The sequence below is a fragment of the Crassostrea angulata genome, chromosome 8 (genome assembly GCF_025612915.1).
Source record: "Crassostrea angulata isolate pt1a10 chromosome 8, ASM2561291v2, whole genome shotgun sequence".
NCBI lineage: Eukaryota > Metazoa > Mollusca > Bivalvia > Ostreida > Ostreidae > Magallana > Magallana angulata.
Window position 1 is genome coordinate 50,010,196 of NC_069118.1, and position 10,502 is coordinate 50,020,697.

Genomic DNA, 10,502 nt, shown 5'->3' on the forward strand with positions numbered 1-10,502 from the left:
TCTGTACGAATGTGTTTTAGGGGCCGACCCTTTAACTCCTAAATGGGGTCATAAACAAAAACATTTAAGGTAGCATATTGACAAGAACACCATTTTAAGCAACTTTTGTTCTACATTGCTTTTAAAAATATTTCTCCTTTTTCAGATATTAATGATCAAAGTTTTGAACTTCTGGCCCCTTGAAACCCCTAATTACGTAACATATGACTTAAGTATGATACTGTATAGATAAACAGCTGTACAATGACATTTTTGCTTATATAATTAATAACAAAATATTGTTCAGTAAAGAGTTATTGTAAGAGGACTTTAGAGCCCCCTTGGCCCCTTATTTGAGGGGTCAGCCCCTTTTTCTTGATATCAAAGGAAAGCTCGTGAAAATTAAAACAACTTTTGCATTACATGTTTTAACAAATTATGTGCACATCGAAAGGTATTACAGAAAATGTGCAAAAATTTCTTGGAAAAATTTGGTGCTAATTTCCAGGTTCAGGCGAGCTTCGAGGCCTTGAGCAATTTTCATAATTGGAAGCATGGGGGTACATCTACAGACATTCATCTACAACCCCTGAAAATCTTAAGCTTCTCTCTTGATTAGTTTCGGAGGAGATGCGTGGACAAAATGACCCTTAAAAATTTACAAAATCGTCTATATCTTAAACCGGAAGTGACGTCATCATGCAAAAATTTAATAATATGTAGCGACGATAATGTTCTATCACTCCTGAAAATTTCGTGCAAATCGGTTTGGTAGTTTTTGAGAAATAACGCTCAAAAAAAGTCAGAAAAAGAAAAAAAAGAACTAGAGCAAAGCTCGTTGCAAAGCAACGAGTGGGTCTTCCGGTTGTGTCGAGAGTAACGATAGAAGTTCCTGTAAGAAGCAGAGTTCTAAAACCAACTACAAAGAAAATAAAAAAAAATATTTTTAAAAAATAGAATAATTCTTAGTACGACTTAACAATGTCTGAATGATTTCAAGAACGAATTAACAAAAACCTTTACAATTTCTAGAACCACTTAATAAAAAAAGTCCCGAATGTCTTCAAGTACGAATTAACAATTTCCGAATTATTTTAGGTACGAGTTAATTTAACTTTTAACCTAACACTATTTTCTTAACCAAGAACGTGGAATGAAAATTTCCGGAAAACTCAATTTTTAAATCCCAATATTTTTGTAATACATTGTCCGATTTTAAAACGGATTTCAGTTCTAAATTAAGTTTAATAAAAGCTCCTTTGTTGCTTTATGATTTTTATCAAATTGTTGGTCAGAAAAGAGTTATTATAAACAGACTTAATAGCCCTTCTGGCCCCTAATTTGAGGGGTCAGCCCCTTTTTTTTTATATCAAATAATAGTTCTCGCTAATATAAACATATTTTGTTCTACAAATGTTCACGAATGGTTAACCGTTATCGAGATATCTAAACAACTGTATTTTAGGGGCCGACCCTTTAACCCCTTACCGGGGCCACTAACAACAAAATCTATGGTATCATATTGTTCAGAACATTTTTTTGAACAACTTTTGTTCTACATTGCTTTTAAAAATATTTCCCCTTTTTCAGATATTAATGATCAAAGTTTTGAACTTCTGGCCCCTTGAAACCCCTAATTACGTAATATTTGACTAAGGTATGATACTGTATAGATAAACAGCTGTACAATGAACATTTTTGCTTCTATAATTAATCACAAATTATTGTTCAGTAAAGAGTTCTTGTAAGAAGATTTAAGACCCCTCTTGACCCCTAATTGGAGGGGCCAGCCCCTTTTTCTTGATATCAAATGAAAGGTCTTGCAAATATAAACATATTTTGTTCAACAAGTGTTCACGAAATGTTAACCGTTCTTAGGATATCTTTACAAATGTGTTTTAGGGGCCGGCCCTTTATCTCCTAAATGGGGTCTTGAACAAAAAAATTTAAGGTGGCATATTGTACAGAACATTATTTTAAGCAACTTTTGTTCTACAATGCTTTTCAAAATATTTCTCCTTTTTCATATATTAATGATCGAAATTTCGAATATCTGGCCCCTTGAAACCCCTTATTACGTAACATATGACTTACGTATGGTACTGTATAGACAAACAGCCGAACAATGAACATTATTGCTTCTATAATTAATAACAAATTATTATTCAGTAGAGAGTTATTGTACGAAGACTTTACAGCCCTCTTGGCCCCTAATTTGAGGGACCAGCCCCTAATTCTTGATATTAAACGAAAGCCCGTGTAATTTGAAACAACTTTTGCATTACATATTTTAACAAAATATTTATACATCAAAAGATATCACAGAAAATGTGCGAAAATTTCGTGAAAAAATTTGGTGCCAATTTTCAGGTTCAGGCGAGCTTTGAGGCCTTTAACAATTTTCATCATTGGAAGCATGGGGGTACATCTACAGACATTCATCTACAATCCCTGAAAATTTCAAGCTTCTATCTTGATTAGTTTCGGAGGAGATGCGTGGACAAAACGACCCTTAAAAATTTACAAAATCGTCAAAATCTCAAACCGGAAGTGACGTCATCATTTAAAAATTTTATAATATGTAGCGCCGATCATGCTTTATCCGTCCTGAAAATTTGGTGCGAATCGGTTGGATAGATTTTGAGAAATAGCGCTCCAAAAAAGTCAGAAAAAGAAAAAAAAGAATAACTAGAGCAAAGCTCGTTGCAAAGCAACGAGTGGGTTTTCCGTTAATGTCGGAAGTAAAGCTGGAAGTTCCTGTAAGAAGCAGAGCTCATAAAATAATTAAATAGTAACTAAAATATAAAAGATGAAAATAATCGAATTATTCCTGGTACGACTTAACAAAATACGAATGATTTTAAGTACGACTTAACAAACACCTTTCCGATTTCAAGAACGACTTAACAAAAACAATCCAAATGTGTTCAAGTACGACTTAACAATTATTTTTGGTACGAGTTGATTTCACTTTAAACATTACGCTTTTTTTAAACCAAGGACGCGGAATCAAAATTTCCGGAAAAATCAATTTTTGAACCCCGATATCTCTGTAATGCATCGTCTGATTTTAAAACGGGTTTCGGTTTTAACTTAAGCTTAATAAAAGCTTCTTTGCTGCTTTATGATTAATATCAAATTATTGGTCAGAAAAGAGTTATTATGAAAAGACTTAGTAGCCCTTCTGGCCCCTAATTTGAGGGGTCAGCCCCTTTTTCTTGATATCAAATAAAAGGTCTCGCTAATATAAACATATTTTGTTCTACAAGTGTTCATGAATTGTAAACCGTTCTCGAGATATCTGTACAAATGTGTTTTAGGGGCCGACCCTTTAACCCCTTACCGGGGCCACTAACAACAACATTTTTTGTATCATATTGTTAAGAACATTATTTTGAAGAACTTTTGTTCTACATTGCTTTTAAAAACATTTCTCCTTTTTCAGATATTAATGATCAGAGTTTTGAGTTCTGGCCCCTTGAAACCTCTAATTACGTAAAATATGACTTAGGTATGGTACTGTATATATGAACAGCTGTACAATGAACATTTTTGCTTCTATAATTAATAACACAATATTGTTCAGTAAAGAGTTATTATAAGAAGATATTAGAGCCCTCTTGACCCCTAATTTGAGGGGCCAGCCCCTTTTTCTTGACATCAAATAAAAGGTCTTGTAAATATAAACATATTTTGTTTAACAAGTGTTCACAAAATGTTTACCGTTCTTGAGATATCTGTACAAATGTGTTTTAGGGGCCGACCCTTTAACTCCTAAATGGGGTCATCAACAAAAAAATTTAAGGTAGCATATTGTACAAAACATTATTTTGAACAACTTTTATTCTACATTGCTTTAAAAAATATTTCTCCTTTTTCAGATATTAATGATCAAAGTTTTGAACTTCTGGCCCCTTGAAACCCCTAATTACGTAATATATGACTTTAGTATGGTACTGTATAGATAAACAGCTGTACAATGAACATTTTTGCTTCTTTAGTTGATAAACAATTATTGTTCACTAAAAAGTTATCGCAAATAGACTTTAGAGCCCTCTTGGCCCCTAATTTGAGGGGACAGCCCTTTTTTCTTGATATCAAATAAAAGCCCGTGCAAATTGAAACAGCTTTTGAATTACATGTTTTAACAAAATATTTATACGTCAAAAGATATTACGGAAAATGTGCGAAAATTTTGTGAAAAAATTTGGTGCTAATTTTCAGGTTCAGGCGAGCTTCTAGGCCTTGCGCATTTTTCGCAATTGGAAGCATGGAGGGAAATCTACAGACATTCATCTACAATTCCTGCAAATTTCAAGCTTTTATCATGATTAGTTTCAGAGGAGATGCGTGGACAAAATGACCCTTAAAAATTTACAAAATCGTCCATATCTGAAACCGGAAGTGACGTAATCATTTGAAATTTTAATAATCAGTAGCAACATTGATGCTTTATAACTTCTAAAAATTTGGTGTAAATCGGTTGAATAGTTTCTGAGAAATAACGCTCCAAAAAAGTCAGAAAAAGAAAAAAAAAGTATAACTAGAGCAAAGCTCGTTGCAAAGCAACGAGTGGGTCTTCCGGTGGTGTCGAGAGTAAAGATAGAAGTTCCTGTAAGAAGCAGAGTTCTAAAACCAACTACAAAGAAAATTTCTAGAACGACTTAATAAAAAAAGTCCCGAAAGTCTTCAAGTACGAATTAACAATTTCTGACTTATTTTAGGTACGAGTTAATCTAACTTTTAACAGAACACTATTTTCTTAACCAAGAAAGTGGAATTAAAATTTCCGGAAAACTCAATTTTTCAATCCCAATATTTTTGTAATGCATCGTCCGATTTTAAAACGGATTTCAGCTTTAAATTAAGCCTAATAAAAGCTCCTTTGTTGATTTATGATTTATATTAGATTATTGGTCAGAAAAGAGTTATTATAAAAAGACTTAATAGCCCCTAATTTGAGGGGTCTGCCCCTTTTTCTTGATATCAAATAAAAGGTCTCGCTAATATAAACATATTTTGTTCTACAAATGTTCACGAATGGTTAACCGTTATCGAGATATCTAAACAACTGTATTTTAGGGGCCGACCCTTTAACTCTTTACCGGGGCCACTAACAACAAAATTTATGGTATTATATTGTTCAGAACATTATTTTGAACAACTTTTGTTCTACATTGCTTTTAAAAAATTTCTCCTTTTTCAGATATCAATGATCAAAGTTTTGAATTCTGGCCCCTTGAAACCCCTAATTACGTAATATATGACTTAGGTATGATACTGTATAGATAAACAGCTGTACAATGAACATTTTTGCTTCTATAATTAATAACAAATTATTGTTCAGTAAAGAGTTCTTGTAAGAAGATTTAAGACCCCTCTTGACCCCTAATTGGAGGGGCCAGCCCCTTTTTCTTGATATCAAATGAAAGGTCTTGCAAATATAAACATATTTTGTTCAACAAGTGTTCACGAAATGTTAACTGTTCTTAGGATATCTTTACAAATGTGTTTTAGGGGCCGGCCCTTTATCTCCTAAATGGGGTCATGAACAAAAAAAATTAAGGTGGCATATTGTACAGAACATTATTTTAAGCAACTTTTGTTCTACAATGCTTTTCAAAATATTTCTCCTTTTTCGTATATTAATGATCGAAATTTCTAATTTCTGGCCCCTTGAAAGCCCTAATTACGTAACATGTGACTTAAGTATGGTACTGTATAGATAAACAGCCCAACAATGAACATTTTTGCTTATATAATTAATAGCAAATTATTATTCAGTAAAGAGTTATTGTAAAAAGACTTTACAGCCCTCTTGGCCCCTAATTTGAGGGGCCAGCCCCTTTTTATTGATATTAAACAAAAGCCCGTGTAATTTGAAACAACTTTTGCATTACATGTTTTAACAAATTATTTATACATCAAAAGATATTACAGAAAATGTGTAAAAATTTCGTGAAAAAATTTGGTGCCAATTTTCAGGTTCAGGCGAGCTTTGAGGCCTTTACAAATTTTCATCATTGGAAGCATGGGGGTACATCTACATACATTCATCTACAATCCCTGAAAATTTTAAGCTTCTATCTTGATTAGTTTCGGAGAAGATGCGTGGACAAAATGACCCTTAAAAATTTACAGAATCGTCAATATCTGAAACCGGAAGTGACGTCATCAATTAAAAAAATTATATTATGTAGCGCAGATCATGTTCTATTCGTCCTGAAAATTTTGTGCGAATCGGTTGGATAGTTTTTGAGAAAGAGCGCTCCAAAAAAGTCAGAAAAAGAAAAAAAAGAATAACTAGAGCAAAGCTCGTTGCAAAGCAACGAGTGGGTCTTCCGTTAATGTCGGAAGTAAAGCTGGAAATTCCTGTAAGAAGCAGAGCTCTTAAACCAATTACAAAAGTAACTAAAATATAAAAGATGAAAAAAAATCGAATTATTCCTGGTACGACTTAATAAAATACGAATGATTTTAAGTATGACTTAACAAACACCTTTCCGATTTCAAGAACGACTTAACCAAAAAAAACCCGAATGTGTTCAAGTACGACTTATTAATTATTTTTGGTACGAATTAATTTCACTTTAAACATTACGCTATTTTTTAAACCAAGGACGCGGAATCAAAATTTCCGGAAAAATCAATTTTTAAACCCCGATATCTCTGTAATGCATCGTCCGATTTTAAAACGGGTTTCGGTTTTAAATTAAGCTAAATAAAAGCGTCTTTGCTGCTTTAAGATTAATATCAAATTATTGGTCAGATAAGAGTTATTATGAAAAGATTTAGTAGCCCTTCTGGCCCCTAATTTGAGGGGTCAGCCCCTTTTTTTTATATCAAATAAAAGGTCTCGCTAATATTAACATATTTTGTTCTACAAGTGTTCATGAATTGTAAACCGTTCTCGAGATATCTGTGCAAATGCGTTTTAGGGGCCGACCCTTTAACACCTTACCGGGGCCACTAACAACAACATTTTTGGTATCATATTGTTAAGAACATTATTTTGAAGAACTTTTGTTCTACATTGCTTTTAAAAAATATTTCTCCTTTTTCAGATATTAATGATCAGAGTTTTGAGTTCTGGCCCCTTGAAACCCCTAATTACGTAATATATGACTTAAGTATGGTACTGTATAGATAAACAGCTGTACAATGAACATTTTTGCTTCTATAATTAATAACAAAATATTGTTCAGTAAAGAGTTATTGTAAAAAGACATAAGAGCCCTCTTGACCCCTAATTTGAGGGGCCAGCCCCTTTTTCTTGACATCAAATAAAAGGTCTTGTAAATATAAACATATTTTGTTTAACAAATGTTCACAAAATGTTTACTGTTCTTGAGATATCTGTACAAATGTGTTTTAGGGGCCGACCCTTTAACTCCTAAATGGGGTCATAAACAAAAACATTTAAGGTAGCATATTGTACAAAACATTATTTTGAACAACTTTTGTTCTACATTGCTTTTAAAAATAGTTCTCCCTTTTCAGATATTAATGATCAAAGTTTTGAACTTCTGGCCCCTTGAAACCCCTAATTACGTAATATATGACTTAAGTATGGTACTGTATAGATAAACAGCTGTACAATGAACATTTTTGCTTCTATAATTGATAACAAATTATTGTTCACTAAAAAGTTATTGCAAATAGACTTTAGAGCCCTCTTGGCCCCTAATTTGAGGGGCCAGCCCCTTTATCTTTATATCAAATAAAAGCCCGTGCAAATTGAAACAGCTTTTGCATTACATGTTTTAACAAAATATTTATACGTCAAAAGATATTACGGAAAATGTGCGAAAATTTTGTGAAAAAATTTGGTGCTAATTTTCAGGTTCAGGCGAGCTTCTAAGCCTTGCGCATTTTTCGCAATAGGAAGCATGGAGGGAAATCTACAGACATTCATCTACAATCCCTGCAAATTTCAAGCTTTTATCATGATTAGTTTCAGAGGAGATGCGTGGACAAAATGACCCTTAAAAATTTACAAAATCGTCCATATCTGAAACCGGAAGTGACGTAATCATTTGAAATTATAATAATCAGTAGCGACATTAAAGCTTTATAACTCCTAAAAATTTGGTGTAAATCGGTTGAACAGTTTCTGAGAAATAACGCTCCAAAAAAGTCAGAAAAAGAAAAAAAAGTATAATAATAAAGAAAAAGAAACCGTAGAATAACAGAAGGGTTTTCCGTTGAAAACGGAAAACCCTAATAAAGAAAAAGAAACCGTAGAATAACAAGAGGGTCTTCCGTTGGAAACGGAAGACCCTAATAATAATAAGGAAAAAAAACAATAGAATAACAAGAGGGTCTTCCGTCGGAAACGGAAGACCCTAATAATAACTAGAGCAAAGCTCGTTGCAAAGCAACGAGTGGGCCTTCCGTTAATGCCGGAAGTAAAGCTGGGGGTCCTGTAAGAAGCAGAGCTCTTAAACCAATAACACAGTAACTAAAATAAAAAGATGAAAAAATCGAATTAGTCCTGGTTCGACTTAACAAAATCCGAATGATTTTAAGTACGAATTAACAAAAACCCTTCTGATTTCAAGAACGACTTAACAAAAAAATTCGGAATGTGTTCAAGTACGACTTAACAATTATTTTTGGTACGAGATAATTTTACTTTGATCATTACGCTATTTTTTAAACCAAAGACGCGGAAACAAAATTTCCGGAAAAATCAATTTTTAAACCCCGATATCTCTATGATGCATCGTCCGATCTAAAAACGGATTTCAGTTTTAAATTAAGTTTAATAAAAGCTCCTTTGTTGCTTTATGATTATTATCAAATTATTGGTCAGAAAAGAGTTATTATAAAAACACTTAGTAGCCCTTCTGGCCCCTAATTTGAGGGGTCAGCCCCTTTTTCTTGTTATCAAATAAAAGGTACCGCTAATATAAACAAATTTTGTTCTACAAGTGTTCACGAATTGTAAACCTTTCTCGAAATATCTTAACAACTGTGTTTTAGGGGCTGACCCTTTAACCCTAACCGGGGCCACTAACAACAAAATGTTTGGTATCATATTGTTAAGAACATTATTTTTAACAACTTCTGTTATACATTGCTTTTCAAAATATTTCTCCTTTTTCAGATATTAATGATCAAAATTTTGAATTCTGGCCCCTTGAAACCCCTAATTACGTAATATATGACTTAGGTATGATAATTTATAGATAAACAGCTGTACAATGAGCATTTTTGCTGCTATAAATAATAACAAAATATTTTTCAGTAAAGAGTTATTATAAAAATACTTTAGAGTCCCCTTGGCCCCTAATATGAGGGGCCAACCCCTTGTTCTTGATATCAAATTAAAGGTCTTGCAAATATAAACATATTTTGTTCACCAAGTGTTCAGGAATTGTTAGCCTTTCTCAAGATATCTGTATAAATGTGTTTTAGGGGCCAACCCTTAAACTCCTTACTGGGGCCACCAACAACAAAATTTTAGTTTTCGTATTGTTGAGAACATTATTTTAAACAACTTTTGTTGTACAGTGCTATTCAAAATATTTCACCTTTTTCTGATAATAATGATAAAATTTTTCAACTTCGGCCCCTTGAAACCCCTAATTACGTAACATATGACTTAGGTATGGTACTGAATAGATAAACAGCTGTACATTGAACTTTTTTGCTTCTATAATTAATAACAAAATATTGTTCAGTAAAGAGTTATTGTAAAAAGAGTTTAGAGCGCTCGTGGCCCCTTATTTGAGGGGCCAGCCCCTTTTTCTTGATATCAAATTAGAGGTCTTGCAAAAATAACCATCTTTTGCATTACGTGTTTTAACAAAATATTTATACATCAAAAGATATTACAGAAAATGTGCGAAAATTTCGTGAAAGAAATTGGTGCTAATTTTCAGGTTCAGGCGAGCTTCGAGGCCTTGAGCCATTTTCATAATTGGAAGCATGGGGGTACATCTACATACATTCATCTACAATCCCTGAAAATTTCAAGCTTCTCTCTTGATTAGTTTTGGAGGAGATGCGTGGACAAAATGACCCTTAAAAATTTACAAAATCGTCAATATCTGAAACCGGAAGTGACGTTATCATTTGAAAATTTAATAATATGTAGCACCGATCATGCTTTATCAGTCCTGAAAATTTTGTGCATATCGGTTGTATAGTTTTTGAGAAATTGCGCTTAAAAAAAGTCAGAAAAAGAAAAAAAAGAATAATAAAGAAAAAGAAACCGTAGAATAACAAGAGGGTCTTCCGTTGGAAACGGAAGACCCTAATAATAAAGAAAAAGAAACCGTAGAATAACAGAAGGGTTTTCCGTTGAAAACGGAAAACCCTAATAAAGAAAAAGAAACCGTAGAATAACAAGAGGGTCTTCCGTTGGAAACGGAAGACCCTAAAAAGAAACATTACAATAATAGAATGGTCTTCCGCTGAAGACGGAAGACCCTAATAATAACTAGACACGATCTTGTTGCGAGCAACGAGGAGGTCTTCCGTCCGATTTTTATAATAAGGAATGACCTTACTCTTGA